At 36.8% G+C, this 22,335-nt stretch overlaps 1 long non-coding RNA gene across 1 annotated transcript; it reads right to left on the bottom strand.

Moving 5' to 3' along the window:
- Window positions 1-20,369: 20,369 nt before the first annotated feature.
- Window positions 20,370-22,335, bottom strand: LOC130732337 (uncharacterized). Its single transcript, XR_009017011.1, has 2 exons — window positions 21,902-22,335; window positions 20,370-20,611 (listed from the first exon to the last, which is right to left on the bottom strand). It is a non-coding gene; the product is annotated as an uncharacterized LOC130732337 (long non-coding RNA).

The raw sequence follows: 22,335 nt of genomic DNA, 5'->3' as shown, positions 1-22,335 counted from the left end.
AAGAATAAATGCAGTGCTGCAACGGAGTTCACCGTCAATACAGCAACTGCTGGAAAACAGGTCCCACAGACCCTACCTACTGAAACAAATGCTGCTAATCACCAACACCCTCAATCTGTTCCACAAAATCAGTGGCAGGAAGGAAACTATGCTGGTGACAGAGGAAACAATGGAGGTAGAGGTCGTGGAGGTGGAGGTGGAGGTAGAGGTCGTGGTCGAAATTCTGTACAGTGCCAAGTCTGCTTTAAAATAGGGCACACTGCAGCAGTATGCTATCACCGGTTCAATCAAAATTTTGTTGCATCACCACCTCCCCAGAACTATCAAAACTTCTATGGTGGTCCCAACCCACATACTTATGGAAACAGTGGAGCACCAACACATAATTCACCCAATTCAGCCACTAATATTGTCCAACCTCCTGGTGCACCAAGTCTGAATTTTTTGGCCTCTCCTGCATATCAGCAGTTTCTCAACCCTTGTTTATCACAGAATTATGCATCAATGGCTTCTCCGCAGTTTCAGCAGTTCCCTGGTTATGCACAGAACTTCCAGACAATACCTTTGCTTGCTCCTTCTCCCCTTCAGAATGTTCAGGGAGGAAACAAAGCACCTCCTCTTCTCCCTACTCCACCTCAGTTTCAGGGATGTGCTGCATCCTCTTCAGTTCCAGCACAAAGCTTCTTGGCAGCAGGGGCAACATCCCTGCAACCAGGTAACATTGTTCAGAATTATCAACGACCACCAGCTCCTACAGAGTGGTATCCTGACTCCGGAGCAACTCATCATATCACACCAACTGAGCAGAATATTCACCATGGACAACCCTTTGAAGGACCAGATCATGTCTTTGTAGGCAACGGACAAGGTTTGAGTATTTCCTCTCATGGATCTTCTTGGTTTAAATCTCCTTTTGATTCTAGTCTTACACTTGTTCTTAAAAATCTACTGCATGTTCCCATGATAACCAAAAATCTTCTAAGTGTCAGTAAGTTTTGTAAAGACAACAAAGTCTTCTTTGAGTTTCATGAAACTTTTTGTGTTGTTAAATCTCAGGGTTCTAAGGCTGTGTTGCTGTATGGCTCAGTTGGTCCTGACGGTCTCTATCACTTTCCATCACTTTTGGATGCCAAGTCTCCTCCTCAAAGTCTTCCACATCCAGTGTCTTTGAATAATGTTTTTCCTTCCTGTAATTCAGTTTCTTTCAATACTTGGCACTCTAGGCTAGGCCATCCGAGTATCAATGTAATGAAGCAAATTTTGCAAGCATGTAATATTGCTATGCCTAATAAAACTGATCTTGATTTTTGTCCAGCTTGTGTTATTGGCAAGTCTCATAAGTTACATTCACCTTCTTCTACAACTGTTTACTCTAAACCTTTAGAATTAATCTTCACTGACCTGTGGGGGCCGGCTCCTTTTCTTTCTTCTGGTGGCTTTCAATACTATGTTTCCTTTGTTGATGCTTATAGTCGTTTCACTTGGATTTATTTGCTAAAAGCCAAATCTGAAACCCTCACAGTCTTTCAGCAGTTTAAGAAACAGGTTGAGTTGTTGTTTGGAACCCCTATTCTTTCAGTCCAATCTGATTGGGGAGGAGAATTTCGCCCTCTTTCTACGTTTCTCACTGACAATGGCATCAGGCATAGGGTTGCTTGTCCACATACTCACCACCAAAATGGTGTGGTTGAGAGGAAGCATAGACACATCGTGGAGTTAGGTTTGACTTTACTCTCTCATGCTTCACTTCCCTATAAGTTTTGGGATCAAGCCTTTCTCACTTCAGTATATCTCATAAATAGACTACCAACAACCTCAATTGATTTTCAGGTTCCCTATACTAAGTTGTATAAGGTTCAACCAGATTACAAATCCTTGCATGTTTTTGGTTGTTCATGCTTCCCTCACTTGAGACCTTACAATAAGCATAAACTTGAATTCCGGTCTCAAGAATGTGTATTTCTTGGCTATTCCACTATGCACAAAGGTTACAAATGCTTAACTGCAGAGGGTAAAATCATTATCTCTAAGGATGTTGTCTTTCATGAAACCAGTTTTCCTTATCCAAAACTTTTTCCCTCTAGTCCACCCCAAACAGATTCAGAGTCAAGCTTCATACCAGCTACTATTCCTCTTGTTCCACAAGTTGAGCAACCACAGGTCACTATTGACTCACCTCTCACTACTCCACATTTTGTTGAGAGTCCTTTAGCTCACCACACTTCAGAGTCAACTTCCCAAAATCAGAATCCCTCTTCTTTACCGCATTCATCATCAATCATTCATCATGAAAATCAGTCTACTTCTTCTCCTCACCATTCACATGGTGAGCCTCCTCCTGAGTCCTTGTCACATTCTACCTCATCCTCCACTTCCTCTTCTGCATTGGCAGAACAAAGTTCTTATCATGGCCCTAACACTCATTCCATGCAGACTAGATCTAAAAGTGGAATTTTTAAACCAAGATTGAATCCAACCTTGTTACTAACCATGGTTGAACCAACCTCTGTTAAGCAAGCTTTGCAGGATGCAGGTTGGAAGTCCGCTATGCAAGAAGAAATTGACGCTCTTCATGCAAATGGCACGTGGACACTGGTTCCGTTGCCTCTGAACAGAGAACCCATAGGTTGCAAATGGGTTTTTAGGGTCAAACAATGCCCTGATGGCTCAGTACATAAACTCAAGGCAAGACTGGTTGCAAAGGGGTTTCATCAGCAGTTTGGCTTTGATTACAAGGAGACTTTCTCCCCTGTTGTGAAACCAGTCACCATTAGGGTGATGTTGACTCTGGCTGTTACCAATCACTGGTGTATTCAACAACTTGATATCAATAATGCTTTCCTTAATGGCATTATGGAAGAGGAAGTGTATATGACACAACCTCCAGGATTTGAAGCTAGTGATAGAACCTTGGTTTGTCGCCTGAATAAAGCTCTTTATGGCCTTAAGCAGGCCCCACGGGCTTGGTACGAGAGGTTAAGATCAGCCTTCTTGCAGTTTGGTTTTGTCTCTAGCAAGTGTGATCCTTCGCTGTTTGTCTACACTACTTCTACCGCCACCATGTATGCATTGGTATATGTAGATGATATTATAGTTACTGGTCCCTCAAAATCTTTGGTCAAATTGTTTGTGTCCAAGTTAAAAGCAGTTTTTGCTTTGAAAGATCTTGGGCAACTTGACTACTTTTTGGGTATTGAGGTGAAGCACTTGGCAGATCACTCAATTCTTTTGTCTCAAAGAAAATATATAAGGGACTTACTTGAAAAGACCAAGATGGAGGATTGTCGACCTATTTCTTCTCCTATGGTGACTGGTTTGAGGCTTATTAGAGAAGGTAGTACTCCCTTTCAAGATCCTACTCTCTATCGGTCCACTGTAGGCGCCCTACAATATGTCACTATCACGAGACCAGAACTGAGTTTTTCTGTTAATAAAGTCTGCCAGTTCATGGCACAGCCTCAAGAGAGTCACTGGCTGGCAGTGAAGCGCATTTTGAGGTATCTCAAAGGGACACAACATTGTGGTTTGATTCTGAAGCCTGCTCCACGCAGCATTCCATTGTCCTTAATTGGTTATTGTGACGCAGACTGGGCTACTGATCCAAATGATCGCAGGTCTACTTCAGGAGCTTGTATCTTCCTTGGTCCCAATCTAATTACTTGGTGGTCAAGGAAGCAAACTGTTGTTGCTCGCAGCAGTTGTGAGGCTGAATACAGGAGTTTAGCACATGCTACAGCAGATATGCTATGGATTCAGTCTCTTCTACAAGAGCTTAAAGTTGCAACTACTGTCCCTACTCTGCTGTGTGACAATTTAAGTACAGTCATGCTTGCACATAACCCGGTTCAGCACTCTCGGACTAAACATATGGAGCTGGATTTGTTCTTTGTTCGTGAGAAGGTCCTAGCAAACCAGCTGTTAGTAAAACATATTTCTGCACTAGACCAGCTTGCTGATGTTCTCACCAAACCCCTCAGCTCCACTTTGTTCAGGGATTTGAGAGACAAACTGACTGTGACAGATCTGCACAGTTCAGTTTGTGGGGGGGAGTATTAGAGATAATTAGTTCAGGGTTATTTTTGTAATATTCTATATTTTATATTTTATGTTTTACTTATCTAGCCTTGCCTATGTGGCGGCTACACTTAAGTGACAATCTAGGGTTTGCTTGCTTGCTGTGCAAGCACTTGCTGTCCTAGGTCTCTATATATAGAGAGCCTCCCTATTGTATCTTTTCACGTGAAAATAATATAAGTTATTCTACGTTTTTCAACACAATGAAATAGAGCTCTACAAAAAAGTCGCAAACACCAAAATGCAATGTAAGGAGTTCATTTTCCTTTAGAGGTAATAATACAATTGCAATGTAAAAGAAAATGGATTTATAGTTCTTACCGGAGGTGCTCCATCACAAGTTTCAATAATGCCTGTTGCTATCATGTTTCCTAAGAACCAAAAGAACTAACATCTTGTTAGTATAAGAAAAATGTGTTAGAGTTAAATACTGTTATGTTTTAGTTTCCTATTGTGCACAATTATATTTGTTTTATGTGAGCTCTGTTACACTTGCATTAGTTTCTCGATTAGTTAGAGTTGATCAGCTTAAAATTGAAGTTGTGAATGATAAGGGAGGAAATCAAAATTTTTAAATCAATAAATTAGATGATTAAACGTGCAATTAAAGAAATATTTTTTTTTAGTGGGAAACTATAAAAATACATCAGCACAAAGGAAAACCTAATCAAAAAGGTTTTTGAATTTTTATAAATACAGTTTTCAAAAACTATAATCAAATAACCCCTAATTCTCCTTCTTTAATTTTAGGGTTGTGACGCCCGCCACATGTTGTGACACCTAGTTCTTTTAATTTTAGGGTATTGTGACACTCGCCAGGTATCTTGATGTCTAGTTCCAACAATAAGTATTCTAATTTATTGACATTTGTTTCTATATACTCTTCACTTTTTTACTCGGATTAAACTCAGGTGCCTTTTCAGATTTGCTTTACCTTTTTCATCAAAAGGTTAAGCAGATGAGGGTTGTTGTCAACTCCTAATTTTATACGGCAGTTTACTTTGATTTTAGTTTTATTCAATTATTTATTTTGCACTTTATTATTAAAAATCCTAAAAAAGGTTATAAAGAATGCAACAAGAAAGAAAAAAAAATGGGCCAGTGGCAATAACAAAAAAAAAGAAATAAGGGCTTACATTAGAGCCCAAGAGATGAAGAAGCTAGGAGCTTCTAGAGGGTGAACGCGTGGCCTGATGAGAAGGCAATGGCAGGGGCAAAAAAATAATTTTGACCAAGGGAGGGCAAAATGGTAAATTTGACCTTGAGAAACCTTACCCCTATTTAAGCTACTTGTATGCCTCAGAATTGGAAGAAGAGGAGGAGCCGACCCTAAAAACTCATCGGCTTTCTCCTTCCTCTCCCAAAACCCTAAGAACCACTCATCGTCCACTCCAAACTCGCGCCGCCTCCTCTGTCCATGGCCTCAACTGCTCCACCTCTATTTCCTCCCCTTATATGAGACCATGTTGCTACCACAAGCTATTTTTCTCCCTTAGATCGCGACATCACCACCTTTATCGTCCCCTTCTTCAACAGCGCTGCCACTTTTCTCTTTCCAGATCCACCACCACCGCCACTCGTATTCATCGTTCTAGATCTGTCACGCCACCACCACGCTCCTTCTCTTTCCAGATCACGTCACCGTCGTCTCCTTTCCTTGTTCTAGATCGCGCTTCCTCTGCCTCTTGCAACCTTGCACCGTAAAAATCACCTTCTCCTTTTTCGGTTTCCGCGCTACCTTCATTCATTCTCTCTGATTCCAGTACAACTGCCGCTTATCCTTGTCATGACCCTTGTTGCAACAAGCCCCACAAGAACTACTAGTAGTAGCTTCTCCTAGAATTAATCCTCATTCCAAAATTACAGTGTATCCAGGTACATGCACTAAACATAACCTTCCAACGATGATATAATAAACTCCAAATCTGAACTTACCGTATAAGCTAGAGATTTTTTGCTTGTTGAAAACAATCAGGTAAATTTCATAAAAGCTTTCCTTATTATGCATTATATGTGCCATCAAACGTTTTGATGATCTACATATAAAACTTGAGTCGAAACACATTTGAAAACATATGAAACACTCTTCTACCATTGTTGTTCTTGTCTGAAACACATATGAAATAAATCTTATTTTTGTTACTCCTATTGTTGTTGTAGTTATTTTTATGTCTAATTTGGCATAAAATGGGTAGCTTCAAAGTGCTTCTGCTGCTTTTCTTCTTGCATTCTTCTGGATTGCTCATTCAGTTCCATTCATTCTCATAAATGGTGAGCGGTATTTTCTTTCTTCTCCCTTATTGTTTCAATTCATTTCCTTTTTGCTCACAGATTCCTCATTATGACTTGTTTGATAGTGTTGTCACCTTAGAGCTTTTTTTTCTTCTTTTCTAAAATATAAAACTCTTTATTCACTTTTCATGATTCTTTTCTACTTATTCATGTTACTACCAGTGATCTTTGCATTTTTGAACTCATAGCTTTATATTGTTACAATTTATTCTTCATTTATCAAAGATGGTTTTATCTGAGGGTGGTATCCTCTAAGAAGAAGATTTAGAACATTTTCTTCTGTTTGTTAATATTTTCATATTCTGATGTTGAAAAACACAATTAGACTAGAAAATTGCAGTTAATTTCTCCTGAGGATATACTCATTTTGTTTGAATCACTACCATAATATAGTCATTTTGTTGTTGAAATTTTCGTTAAACGTTGGAAATAACTACAAAACTCAAATAGTAAAAAACATGCGTAATTATAACCAAGCTTAAAAGTTATCTATTTGTTTAAGTGTAATTGATGAGAAATTTATTTGATCCTTCTTTCTTTTAAATTTTGTAATTGTAGTCTCATCAATAACTCTTGAACAAATAGCTAAGTTTTTCTTCTCTAGATTCTTCCAAGACAAAGTGGGATAAGAGGGGTGTTGTGGGATAATCATGGTGAGGTGTGTGTATTTATCTCAAAGGCGAGTGGGGAGCTTTGGGCATTTGAAGTGAAGGTAAAAGAAATACGATGTGTCTTGGAGTTTTGTAAAGAATTCAAAGGGTTCCAAGTGCTAATAGATAGTGATTCTGTGTTGGTTGTTTGGTGGGTCTGTCCTAATGATCATCGACCATTGGAGCTCTTAAGGGATCTCCATTTTTTGACATCTTGAGTGCGGAGGTAGAATGTTTAGGATGTTTTTTTACAGTAGATCATCGACAAATATGTATTAATTTTTTAAATAACAAGGTACAAAACTCTTACATAAATGAACATTTTACATTAAAATACATTCAGGTTAAAACTAATAGATTTAATTTAATTTTAGTATTTTTCATAATTTTAAAAGTACATGTATAAACTTATTGAGAAATTGATGGTGGGAACATGTTGTAAAGAATTACAAAATATCAATGTTTATATATATATTTTTAGTTTATATGGTTTATATATTATTGTACATATCTTCAAGATAATTATGTTCTCATAATTTTTATAGTATGGTTGATATATTAAGACTGCTATAGTTCTATTCTCCCTTGGCGGTACCCCTTTTAGTTTTACTAATCCAAGTGTGGAGGCTGTGGTCAACAGGTTCCTGTACCAAATTGAAGATGATGACGAGGATGTGGGTGAGCATTCTCAAAATAATGAGGTTGACCAATTCAACCAGCATGTTGAGAATTTGAAGAACCAATTTCACGTGGTTAAGGAGAAAGAGAAGGTGTTTTCCAATGGTGTGAAAAACAAGGACCCCCTTCAAAAAGATCATGTTTCTAATTTGCAGGCGCTTCAGAAAATGAAGACTTCATTGAAAGAGCTAAGTGATTATATGAAAGTGAAGATCAATAACATGAACTTGGAGGCAGTAGCTTTATTTGAACATGCAAATTAAGGCATGTAAAAGTAACAAATAAATAAATAAATGATTTTACCCTTCTCTCATACTAATTAGAGAAGGGTAAACTCATTTATTTATTGATTTTTTACTTTTCTATACCTTGATTTGCAAGTTCAAGTAAAGTTATTGTAGCTTCCAAGTTCATGTTATTAATCTTCACTTTCATATAATCACTTAACTCTTTTAATGAAGCCTTCATTTTCTGAAGCGCCTCTAAATTAGGAACATGATCTTTTTGAAGGCAGATCTTTGTTTTTCACACCATTGGAAAGCACCTTCCCTTTCTCCTTAGCCACGTGAAATTGGTTCTTCAAATTCTCAACCTGCTGGCTGAATTGGTCAACCTCATTATTTTGAGAATGCTCACCCACATCCTCTTCATCATCTTTAATTTGGTACAAGAACCTGTTGACCACGGCCTCCACACTTGGATTACTAAAACTAAAAGGGTTACCGCCAAGGGAGAATAGAACAATAGCAATCTGAATATATTAACCATATTATAAAATTTAAGAGAACATAATTATCTTTAAGATAAATACAATAAAATATATCGACCATATAAACTAAAAAAAATATATATAAACATTGATATTTTGTAATTTTGTACGACATGTTTTTACAATCAATTTCTCAATTTTGTACGATTATGAAAAATATATGCTAAAATTAAATTAAGTCTATTAGTTTTAACATGAATGTATTTTAATGAAAATGTTCATTTCTGTTAGAGTTTTCTACCTTGTTATTTAAAAAATTAAATACCTATTATATATGTATTAATCTTTTTCTGAAATTCATACGACATGTTTTCACTATCAAGTTTTATACTTTTAAAAATGGTTATTTTTAAAATTAATTAAAAACTTATGAAAATTTATTACCCTAGTTAAATGAGTAGTTATAATTTCAAAGTTTGAGTTTTTCTGTGTGTCTAAAATAGAGACTTGAATTTTATTGACGAAAGTACCAACTTAATATATCTTCTCCAATATGTTTTCAAAAATAATAAACTGAACCAAATCACATTCTGTACGTTAAACATTGATAGAAATTTAACATTTGACTTTTTATTTTTTTTTTAATATTTTATACCATTGCAAATAAGGCCTTATTGTTTTGATGCCTTTTGATCTTAAAAATAACCATTAAAGTTTAAATTAGACTCATATACGTGTGACATTGATTAAAATATTTATCGATGATCTACTGTAAATTCTTTTCGGTGAAGCAACACCTCTTAAATATTTTTTCATTTAATTTATATTAGCAACTTGGTTGTTTGGTAAACATATGTGTTGGTGGAAGGCTAAAGGGAGTGAAGATCTCATGATTAAGGGGTTATCAGAGAAAATTAAGGCTAATCACCCGAATCTTTGTGACTAAGGCGGGAGGGGGCTGGGGTTTCTTTTTGCTTGTGGCCTGTTAGTCGATTCTCGCTGTATATATTTTCTTTCATTAATAAGATTGCGCTTTTGGGTTAAAATTTAATAATTTTCTACCATGATTTAAGTAAAGTAATTTTGAATTTAATTATTAATAATGAGGGTAAATAATATCTGAAAAATTAGAATTCATTGTAAGGTGAAAATTGATTTTTGAAATTACTAAAAATTCAGAATTTAAAATATGATATCATCTACTACTAAGAATAGTATGAGAGACTGGTGGCTAAATGACAAAAAAAAAGAATAGTGTGAGAGAGAAGAAATGTCAAGAAATGCAAAGCATTAGAGGTGACACCTTTAGTTATTATTTTTTTTTGAAAAAAGTATATAGTATATAAGAATTTCTCTTATTCATTTATCATATATTTTTTATTTTACTTTTAATATTTATACTACTCAATAATTAGTTCACAACAGAACTACTACTTCCGTTCATTAATAACTGTTCACTTAAAGAATGAATTTTTTTTTATATTTCTCGATCCCTTAGAATTTTAAGAGAGCATTAATTGATATTTTCCAAATAATGCCCTTCGCGAAAAGAATAAATGAGGGACGAAATATATTTTAAAGGTTAAGATAAGAATTTTTTTTGAAATTTAATAAAATTAATTGCATTCTTAATATATATGTTTCTCCTCTTTCTATACAGTTAATAAGGAACAATTATATAGATTCACTACAAAAAAAGTTAATTTTAGTGGCATGCAGTTTGTGGCGGTCTTACTTAGACCGCCACTATTTCCAATTGTTTTTGAATAATTTAAATTTAAATTTATTAGGCTTTTGAATGAGAAATGTTTTCAACGCTGCTACCACGCGATTTTCATCTTCACCATTCGCGATTCTTCTCCTTCTCTGAATCTCCACCTGTGGTCCCTTCATCCATCGATGGCTTCCCTCTCAGTTCCATCGAGCGAGGCGGTGGCGGCGGCGGCGGCGGCGACGGCGGTGCAAGGAGTTCGAAGAGGAAGTTAGGGTTTTCTCAAAATCAGATACCCTAGTTCAATCGTCGTTCGTATTTTGTTTCTTCACTCTCTGTTTCTTTGTTTGCTATGCTAATTAACATATTAGGGTTTTGTTGTTGTTTCTAGATTAACATGTTACCACGTTTCATATCACTGTTAAATTTCGGTTACTATTTAGTTGAATCAATCTGAAGAACACTTTCTTAATCGATAGTTTTCCTTGAATTGTGTAGGAATTGATTTGTTCCTTATTTTGCCTCTGCTACTGACTGAATTTATCAATTGTCACGGTCTATGCAATGTTTGAATTGTGAGTTGATGAAGCACTGAACTTGATGAAGCACTGAACTTGATGAAGCCATGATTTTTAAGCTATTTGGCAGGTTAATTCTTTTTGTATAACATGATTATTTTAGTTGAAGCATTTTTGTGGAATTCTGCAGTGAAAATTTGATGGAAGATCAAAGCTCTGGATCCTTCTTGTAAGTTTATTATATATCAATTGGTTTTGGTGGCAAACTTTCATGTGAGAAGATCCTTAATAATGCAAATATTTGTATATTATCTACTAGATTCTCCTTCAAGAGTTGAATGCCAACAAGGGAAGAAATTGTTATAATATAATAGGAAATTTGCAGTGGGGTGTTCTTTTAGAGAAAACTATAATTAAGCTTGTAGTGGATAGTTATCTCAAATTGGTTATTCTGGTGTTTTTGATAGATGATTTCTTGTCTTTCAGAGTTTTGGGCAGCATGGAAGGGAGTTGATTACCTCAGAACTTGCTTTAAGGATTTTATCTATTCTAAGTGAAGAACAATTTCTACCCAGCATGGATCAATCTTCATTAAACAGTATGCTTGACATGCTTGTCATAAAGGTAAGTAGAAATTCCTGCCATAATTAAGTATGTGATAATCATGAAATCCATTGTGGAACTGAGCTATGATTTACAAGATGCTAATAAAATATACCAAGTATGGATAGTGGTGTTATGTGCAAGTAAGCATTGAACTCTAATTTCACTTCTGGACAAATTGAATGTTGTATTCTATCCTTTGGGACTTTTGAGTACTTGTTGTGACTTGTGAGTGCCAAGTCTGCAATGCTACCTGTAAGTTCTAACCAATATTGCTATGTGAGGATCATTCAACATTTTTTTCCATGTCCTATGTGCTTCTGCATCAGACAACAATAGTTGCTTTCACAGACTGGCATAATAGTGCTTGTTTGATTCTATCTTTCTATGTAATAACTAGTTATGAATTCTCATATCTTTCTCTGCCAGTTGAATCTACTTTATCCTTCTCTTATGTCTCTTTATTTTGTCCTGTGCAGCACTACATGCACAATCTCTCTTTCAATTCCTTTATTTCATGGTGAGCTTAAATAACTACTATGCCTTACAATATACTTTCCATATGATGCATACTCTGGTTTGTGATAGTGTAACATCTTGGAAGTTTCCTGAATATGTGTGGAGGACAACTTAGTTATTTATTTTGACTTTTTGAGCATTTCAAGTTCAATTAAAATTTTTATTTTATTTTATATTTGTAATTAAAGATGAATTGAAAGTGATTGGCAATTGCTTCCTACTGGAACATAAAGTACTCTACAGTTTGATACTTTCAAGGTGCTTTTCCTGTGTAGGTGTCTCCTTGTCCTGACCTCATTCTAGAAAATCCTGGTAATTTGAACCTGTTTTTCTTCCTATTTCAGTTTTTAACTCAATGATTTTGCCTTTCATTTTAATCAATATTAACTGATCATAACTTTCTTATAAAGGTGAAAGCTTTGTGGCCAGCCATCAGCAATATTGAGTTTGTGATCCAGTTAGTATAATGAATCTTTATTAAAACAAGGATGATTGATAAAACTACAAGGGATGTGGAATGAGGTTCAAAGCCTTTCCTCTAGCCAAGATAACACTACTCTGATACCTATTGTCATTTTATGATTTTATCTTTTTTTTTTTTTTTTCTGTAGTCTCTGCCTCTGATTCAAGTTCTTATTCATAGGTGTGTGTTTGTGTCTATAATATCTATATATTGTGTTTTCATATTTGTGGCTTAGATCTGAATTAAACTCCCGGATATCCTCTTTTGGTACTATTTGGTTCAATGATATGCAGATTCTGTTTATACTCTTAGTTAACCTTTTTAACAGAACTGCTTTTTTTTCCTAGTTGTTCTAGTGATTTAAGACTTCTATTAGATGTTATATTGGACAGGAGCTACCCTGTTGACCATCAAGGGAACCAGTTAACTCAGTTTCAGCAGCTACCTAAATGAAGCAGAAGTGGCAGCAGCTGAATAACAGAAAGCAACTAATTTGTTTGATACCATTCTCAGGTAATGCAGGTTGCTTTTAGAAAATTGCAGTGCATTATACCCCATTGTAGAAAGATATTTTGAATGGTGTGTCAGCTAGTTTTATCTGAGATATTGATTGAGAAAAATTGTAATTACAATTATTTTGCATAGTTTGTATGAAAACTACTAGATTTTTGGTTGGTTGCTGGGGGTAGATTATGGTTGGAGAGAGTGTAAGGTGCTGCCTCGAAGATAAATGCATTGTTTATAACTAGTTATAGTCAAAGAGAATATAGGATGAAAAGGAAAGTACTTGAGAAAACCAGAAGAAAGACTAAAAAGAGGGGGTATAGTAAGATATATAGTAATTTCCTGTTGATGTATACCTCAAAGAAAGTGATTGAGGAAATGAGATATAGAAAGTAGGACCTATTTGCCTTAGCTGTGGTACAGGGTCTTTGTTATGGGTATGCAACTAGTACTTAGAAAATTTGGTCCTAGAGAAAGAGAATTGAAGGAAAGAAATAGAAGAGATAGTGTCTGAAATTAATAATGTTGTGATTTAGTAGAGAACTTAATTGTCATATCCCTGCATTCCTTTGATCGTAATATGATTTAGAGAGAATTTAATTGTTGAAGCAAACAAGAACAAGAATTTCAGCCCATAGTATGCGTTTTGTTAAAAGGCTTAATAGCTCTTTTGGTCCCTCACTTATCACAATTTTGGTCCCTCCAGAAAAAAATTAGCAAAACTAGTCCTTACATTTACACACTTTTGCCGTTTTAGTCCCAAAAAGGATCATTTTTGCAAAACATTAAGCAATGTGGAGGACTAAAAGTGCTAATTTTATTATTGGGGACAAAAAGTGCAAAATCGTGATAAGTGAGGGACCAAAGCCTTGTTAAAACAGTTTGTGGCGACTTTTGTGGCGGTCTTAAACCGCCAGGAATTGTTGTGGCATGAAAAACCAGCGGTCGGGTAGAAACCGCCACAAATACGGTTGTGGCATCCGAGAAGGTGGCGGGCACGTTGACCGCCACGTAAGCGTTTAGTGGCGGTCATAAACCGCCACAAACAGCAAAAAAGACCGCCACTAAAAAATACTTTTTTTGTAGTGATTTAAAAGAATAGTTTGACTTTATTTTATATACTAAATATAATAAAAAGTTCATAATACAAATTTATCGATGAGAAAAATTATTTGATTAAGTATCTGAATATTAATTACATTTGTTTGTAAACTTTTGTTTCTCAACAAATCATTCAAACATTTAATCTATATGTTTTTTTAAAATCAAAATGAATTCATTAAAAAAATAAAGACTATGAGAATAATCCTCTAAATCAAACAGAACACCCTCAAAACTCGTCGGTGCCCGCCCGATCCCGTTCCGACTTTACGGGTATAACCAGATATGATTGAGTTTGAGTTTGGGTTTGAGTTTGGTATTGGTGAAAACCCACACCCGAACCCGAACAATATATATGAAATTACAAAATTAGTCTTATAAATACCATGTTAACAACTTGATTTGTTAACAATTTAATCATATATGAACAACAAGATACTATATTTGTTTCCGAAGAATATATAAAACGTTTTTTCATAAGAAAATCATATAAGTTGCATTTTATTTTGCTAAGAGCTCTATGCATCAAGTTATGTTTGGACGTGAACGGGTTTGGGTAAACCCGAAATCCAACGGGTTTAGGTTTGGAATTGGATGAGAGTTCGGGTTGGGGTTTGGGAAAGGAAAAACCCGAGCCCGACCCGACCCGTTGCCATCCCTGAACAAAACCAAGAGAAAAAGAAAAAGATGCACTGCACCGACAAAGAAAGAACTATAATTATTAAAGCCATCCCTAAAGCCAATACAAACCCACCGTGGAAATAAAACTCACCAAAGAAACAACCCAAATAACCCCTGCAACCTCCCAAAAGATAACCCCAGCAAGAAATCACCAACAGGAAAATAGTGGTTAACAAGAACCCAAAATCATCAAGCTGCACCAGGATTAAGAGTCAACGACGTAATCTTGGATTTGTTTAGCAATGCCTTCAATGGCAAATAAATACTCATATTTCCATTATTGTCTATCAACAACAACCTCCCATCCCTAAAAATCAGCCGCATTGAACCTCCTCATAAATACATTTCTTTTTTTCTCCTTATGCATTAATAAACCTTCTCTCTTATTTCCAAGGTTATTAAAACCGGACCGGTAATCAAACTGGTGAGGGCACTGATTCAAAGTTCAAAGGTTCAACCGTACTTGAACTGTGGTCCAACCGGTATTACTGCTACAATTTAATATAGTTATTTAAAAATAAATATATACTAATATAGGAGGTAATATTGAATAGAAAATGACAATATCCATAACTTGGTACTAAAAAAATATTATTCGTATTTTTATAAAAAAATTGAAATATACGTAAATGTATAACTTATTTTTATTATAATAAAATTCAATACTTCAAAAAAAATAATAGGTACAATTCTAACTAATTTCACTTATTTTTATACATTGGGTAATGCATGTGTCTTTAAAAATGAGAAGATGAATGTCTCATCATGCATTTGCCAATGGCAACGGCATTGCCATTTTTTTTTTTTTGATAATGTGAGGGGCGAAAGCCCAAGAACTAAACCAATCTGGGGATCACATTCCCCATTACATCATTACTTAGTAATGAAACCAGCACAGTGGGAACATCCTCACTCTTAAAAACTAATTCATGGACCTGGTGGCCGCACTTGGCAAGGGCATTAGCGCAGGAGTTTGCTTCTCGAAACACATGCTGGAAGGAAGTATTCCAATTCAAAGATGCCCAATTGAAGATCTCTTGTACCAGATCAGTGCAAGGGTGCTGCAAGGGACAATTGATCACAATTAATTCAAAAGCTTCTTTGGCATCCATTTCAACTTCCAGATCTTTAATTCCTAATCCACAAGCTAGTTGTAGACCCTTTAGTACACCCCATAATTCAGCTCTTAATGGGGTTCCTTGCCCCAGGCTATAAGCAAAGCCTTGTAGAATTTGCCCGTTGCTGTCTCGGATTAATCCCCCACAGGAAGTCATGTGGTTGTGGCTGTACCATGAGCCATCAGTATTGAGTTTCCAGTTTCCTGCTCCAGGTTTCTTCCACCCAATCTGATTTTCTTTCATGTGAAGCTTGGCTATGTCAGTGGGTTTATTTAGATGTCTAGTAATATCCCCTGCATAGTTGATAATAGCAATAATTAAGTTACAAGGCATAGTGATATGATTATTAAATATCAAATCACATCTGTCTTTCCATAGTTGCCACGCAATTATGCAAAAAATGAGGGCCCAATTATAGCCAGATTTGTTCACCACATTCTGTTTGAGATTCCATTCTAGCCAGTTTGTCAAACCTTGGCTGTAGAAACTACTCCAGTTCTTTGCTTCCAGGAAATGGTTCCAAACTTCCTGTATCAAGGGACAATCTCTGAGGGCATGGATGACTGACTCATCATTGCTTAAACATCGAGGACATCCAGCTTGGGAAGTCATGTTTCTCTTAACCCGCTCTTGGTTGGTGAGGAGTCTGTTGTGTGCTACCTTCCATAGAAAGTGTTGGATTCTTGGAGGGCATTTGTAGTTCCAGATTGTATCAAAGGTCTTAGAGGTAGTCACCTCCTCATTTCCATGGAGTAACAAGTACACAGAGTTTAGTTTGAAGTTACCTTCTGGTTCTAGTTTCCATTTGAGGTTATCCTCACCTTTAGCTTCATTGGGAGGACAAATGCTTGCTAATCTGTTGCAGATATCTCTGGGAAGAAGTTGGCGCAGCAAATGCCATTTCCACTCTCCATTATCAGCAAAATGGGAAAGGGGAAGGTTGATACTCCAGCTTGGAGCATCCAAAGGATGAAACTCCATAAGGTTTTCATCAGGGGAGAGCCAACAATCTTTCCAAAAAAGTATTGTTCTCCCATTACCAGCTGTCCAGTGGGTTCCTCTCTCTGCTGTGTCCCAGGCTTGGCAGATTCCTTTCCATGTGGGGGAGCTAGTTGGTTTTGCTGAGGGTGGTCTTCTCACGGCTGGGTTAAAGCTATATTTTGCCTTGTATAAGGAGGCCCAGAAACAAGTTTCATCTTTCATAAAGGTCCAAGCCAACTTAGTCATATAGGCTTTGTTGATAGCTTGCAAGCTTCTGAATCCTAGCCCTCCAGCACTCTTGGGGGAGCATATAGTTTTCCAGCCAATAAGATGGCATTTCCTTCTCTCCGTAGAAGAGCCCCATATGAAGTTCTTGCAAAGAGTTTCAATTTCCTGACAGATTCCACTTGGGAGAGGAGTGGTTTGCATAATGTAAGATGGGAGACTGAGCAAACAAGATTGGGTGAGGGATACCCTTCCCGCAAAGGACAACGAATTTGCTTTCCATCCTGAAAGCTTTTTCTTCACTTTATCAATCAAGAATTGGAAGTTAGCCTTGACCATGCGAGAGTGGAGGAGTGGAACTCCCAAGTACATTCCTAGGTTCATGGTTTTCTCAATTCCTAATTCAGAGGATAATTGACCAGCCAGGTTGTTCGGAGTGTTTTTTGAGAAGAACACTCTTGATTTAGCAAGACTAACCTTCTGACCGGAGGCAATACAGAATTTGTCAAGGACTTCATGAATTAGTTGAGCTTGATCACAGGAGGCCTCAGCTAGAAGGATGACATCATCTGCGAACATTAGATGGGAAAGGCTAGGACTAGATCTACCAAACTTGAAAGGCTTCCATTTTCCTTTTGTGCAAGCATCCTGTATGATGTGGGAAAGTCTTTCAATACAGAGTACAAAAAGATAAGGGGATAGGGGATCCCCTTGTCTTATGCCTCTCGAAGGTTTGAAAGGTTCCAAGTACTCTCCCCTCCAAGCAATCGCCATGGAAGTAGTTGAAATGCACTCATAGACAAGCTTGGTGAAGCTTTCTTCAAAGCCGAAGAACCTTAAGCTTGCCATTTTGATAAATGTAACATTTGTATATGAAATAAAGTAGGAGAGATAAAATGGAGGATAGGTTAATTGTAAACTTGGAAAAGGACAAAAAGTCAAAAAGTGAAAGAGAATTTGCAGTGGCATGGATATTCAATGCCAGTACGTGAGATCCACTGTCCAATCAGTGAGCAGTTGTATGGTTAACATCCAGTTATGCTCGTGGACACGTTTTACTTTTTCTGGCAAAATACTAAAACGGTTAAATCGGAAACCCACCGGTTTTGACTGATTTTGCCGGTTTAAGACCGGTTCACCGATTTTATTCCGGTTTTTTAGTTCTCCGGTTTCTGCTGGGTTTCCGACCATGTGATGGGGCCGGTTCCCGGTCCATCCGGTCGAACCGACCGGTCCGGTCCGATTTTCAAAACCATGCTTATTTCCTCACATGCTGCACGAATACACTTGAGACTTTTATGTATTGTCTAAAAAGGGCCCTCACATGATGATACCTAAACTCCTCCGCAATGCCAGCAATTAAAATATGTAAGTTGTGGCAGTTATATTAAGACGGTTTTGGCAACCGTCACTTTTAACTTAGAATACAATGGTTTTGTTGACGACCGCAATAAAAAAATTACGAAGTGGGTTGCTAGTCATAAAATAGAGGTTTTAACCGCCACAACTCATTTAAGTCATTTTCATTAACAAGTGGGATCTGACTTTGCCCGCAATCTCAAACGTTTTCAAGCATTTCCTCACATGTTGCACAAATACACTTGAGACTTTTATGTATTGCCTAAAAAGGGCCCTCACCTGAAGATACCTAAACTTCTCCTTATGCATTAATAAACCTTCTCTCTTATTTCCTCACATGTTGCACGAATACACTTGAGACCTTTATGTATGGCCTAAAAAGGGCCCTCACTTGAAGATACCTAAACTCCTTCGCAATGTCAACAATTAAAATGTGTAAGTTGTGGCAGTTATACTATGGCAGTTTTGTCGACCGCCACTTTTAACGTAGAATACAATGGTTTTGTTGACGGCCGTAATGAAAAAATTATGTGGCGGTTTGCTAGTCATAGAATGGAGATTTTAACCGCCACAACTCACTTAAATCATTTTCACTAACGTGCGGGATCTGACTCTACCCACGATCTGAAATGTTTTCAAGCATTTCCTCCCTTTCAAAACTTCACCTTCATTCTCGGCTATTCTAAATCTCAGTATCATGCTCCCCTCCCCTCCCTCCAAGTTTCTACTTTTCGCTATGGTTCCCAATCTCTCCGCTATTCTTCCACGGTCGTATGCTTCTCTCTCTATTCACGTTTGTACCTCCTATCGTCGTTCGCATGGAGCTCGTGGATCTCACACTGGATCACCATCGAGGCGAGAACAATGAGATGAAGTGGTCAGGAAGCGCATAAATTTGATTTGGAGATAGCAGTGAAATGGCAATGACACCATGTCATAAGCTTTTGGAATTGAACCCCAAGACCATCGTTATTGGTAGAAACTGTTGGACATTATCTAATATTGACAGTTATATGTAAATAATTATGTATCATGGACTGTCTATTTGTGATACCCAATTAAATGTGATATATTATGAGATAAGATAAGATTTCAGTTAATTGGAATAATGATGTATTTAATAAGTTTTGGGCATTTGATGTGTAGAAACATAAAGATGTTTCTGTTTTAGTGATGAGTTGAAATAGAAATAAAGATCTATATCATTATTCACAAAGTACTGGCCAACCTTCACAAAAACACAACAAACATGCTAGCATACTTACCAAACGAATACATAACTGGTGCAATACTGAAGGAAAAATAATAAAAACAAAGCATAAGAATGGGTCTTTGATATCTGATATTCTGATTTAAGAAATCTAATGATAAGTGGAGAATGTTTGTCGAATACACCAACCTTAACAGAGCCCATCGCAAGGATCTTTTTCCATTCCCAAACATTTACATGTTAGAAGTTTTGCATTTTATAATTTCTATAGGCATCAACTATTTGTATATCCATTATGTCACTTGGAGACTTCAGGTCACACAATGATAGCTCAGTATGAGTGTCCTTAGCCCAGTATATATCTTGACAATGTACGTTCTATAATGTAATATTTTTTGTCAATTACATTTTGAACATTTTGAAAAGTATATATTATACATAAATATATTATAGTCGTGTTGTGATGAATATTAGTTAACTGTTAAATTTATTTAAGATTTTGAACTTAATCCACTTCACTAAAGCATTCATTTTAATGATAAATTATTAAATTTAAAACTTAAAATTCACAAAGGAGAATAAGTTTTTCATAACGTACATATCACACCAATAGATATGACTCTGTTTTATTTTTTTTCTGTTTTATATTAACATTTATTTCAATTTTCAGCTAATAAATTTATCAAAATATGTTAGAATATAGTATAAAACCATTGATGTGACCCTTACCTAACAGCTTAAGCTTTTGGGATAAGTGGTTATTTGACATGGTATCTGTAACGCCCCGATTTCTCGAGTGTTACACAGTAACTAATTAACCAATTTTCGTAAAGAGTTTTCGTCGATTCACTTATTAATCTTCAATTAATGACAAACCTTTCATTTTACAAAAACTCTTGAAACATAACCTTTCCAAAAAACACGCGGAAGTAACCAACTTCGTAAAACTTTTTAAATAACCAACTGTAAAGAGTACGAATCAAAGGCCTGAATGAAAATAAAGATTACATCAAAACTTGTTCATTCGAATTTAAGCAATAAAATTGTTCGATACCAACACTTCGGAAACTCTCAACCCCAACAGAAAACAAAAGACTCTCAACCCAAACCCTATTCCTTAGCCTCTTCCTCTGAAGTGTAGTCGTCCTCCGGTATCGGCACGTCACGTAGCATCAACTCCCAAGAATGAGTCATCGCCATTATCTTCACGACCATCTACCCCCCCCAAACAAACACATAGCAAACAAGCAGGGTCAGGTCCAACAAAAGAATGATAATGACAAAATCAACAACAACATATATAATATAAATACATTATATGTCTTTTATGGGAAAGAGTCAGTTACTAACGGAATCTCACTTCACACAACCCACCAAAACTTCCATGGCCATAATCACGATCATCCGCAGATGAACAAATCTCGGAGGGGACTCACCGTACAACCCTCAATCATGTGGGGGGACTCACCGTCCGCCAGACTCACCGTCCGTCCACAGAATCACAAGGCGACCGCAGTCAGCCAATCACGTGAGGACTCACCGTACAACCCACAAAACACCCTCGCGTGCAAGGTACCATCGTTCTCATGGTCCATAGTCCTCACCAGACCTATGTCCAATTATTCACATTTACTTGCAAGCGAGTTTATTACACTTTTCTCTTTGTTAAGTCTCTAAAATCAATCCTAGAGTCTTATCATACTCTTTATACAACAACCTTCACAACACAACATTCACGGGTTACAGGGAATTACGGCTAGGTGAGCGACCCTTGAACCATTAACTCAGAAAATAAATATAATCCACGTAAAGGAACGCAAGAACATTCACTCATGCATAATATATCATCGCAACTTCAACATATTGACAGCAGAAACAACTTTCACAAAAATAGAGCCACAGAATGCATCTTTCAACCAAAAATCACATATGATACCTTTCTAGAAAGCTATTTTAAATATCTACAACTCTCTAGTTAAAATCATTTTCATTTGAGCCCCAGAATTAGGTGATATTACTCCTTAAAGTTTCTGTCCGACACAGGGAAAAACAGCAAGTATGACAGTTACCCAAAACGACCTACAACACACAATACTAGACCAAAATTTATGATCTTTATATGCCTGGAAAGCTCTTTCGAAGATCTACAATTTGTATTTTAATCATTTCTTTATTTGACGACCAGAAACAAGTGAAAATAGGACCTGAAGTTTACTGTCCAGCACAGAAATCTGACAGAGAATGCATCTGCCATCAATTTCGTTTAAGCCATTCTATTCTAAGGGTTCTAAGTCATCTACCAGCATCAAATATAGTAACATGTTCACAGTGTAACCCAATATGACCTGGAAAAGTCCAGCACACATCGCATATTCAAAACCTCAAGCACATCAATCAAGTTCATACATAAAATCATGTCAAAGCATGGCAAGAATCATAATTTTTCCAAGAAAACTCATGATATAACCCCTATTCTACCCAAAAGATCCTAAGACCAGCCCTTACCTTGTTTGGTGATGGAAAAACAGAAGTTTGGAGATGGAAAGAAGGTTCAAAAGCTGCTGTCCTCGTTCTCTATTTCCTCTCCCTCGCGAATCCCTCTCTACTCGCGCTCTCTCCCTTGCTCGCGTGCGTGACCGGCGACAATGGTGGTGGCTTGGGCGGCGGCTCCCTTCTCTTCTCTCACACGTTCTCTCTTTTCTCTCTTCTGCTCTCTCTTTGTTTTTCACGTGGAGGTGCTGTAGTGTATCTCTGTTTTCTGATTGTGGAAGAATAGGGTTTCCCCCCTTGGCTAAAATCCCATGCATCCCACAAGTGGGCTAGGGTTTTGTTTTCCACAAGCCCGACCCAAGTCCAACCTTAACCCACCAGTCTAATTACCTAATCAGACCTGAAACTTACTAAAACCTAAGCCCTCAAAGGTAAATTCATAATTAAAT

Source organism: Lotus japonicus, chromosome 1 (genome assembly GCF_012489685.1).
Source record: "Lotus japonicus ecotype B-129 chromosome 1, LjGifu_v1.2".
NCBI lineage: Eukaryota > Viridiplantae > Streptophyta > Magnoliopsida > Fabales > Fabaceae > Lotus > Lotus japonicus.
Note: the sequence above shows the minus strand (reverse complement) of the source record. Positions and strands in the feature narration are given on the sequence as shown.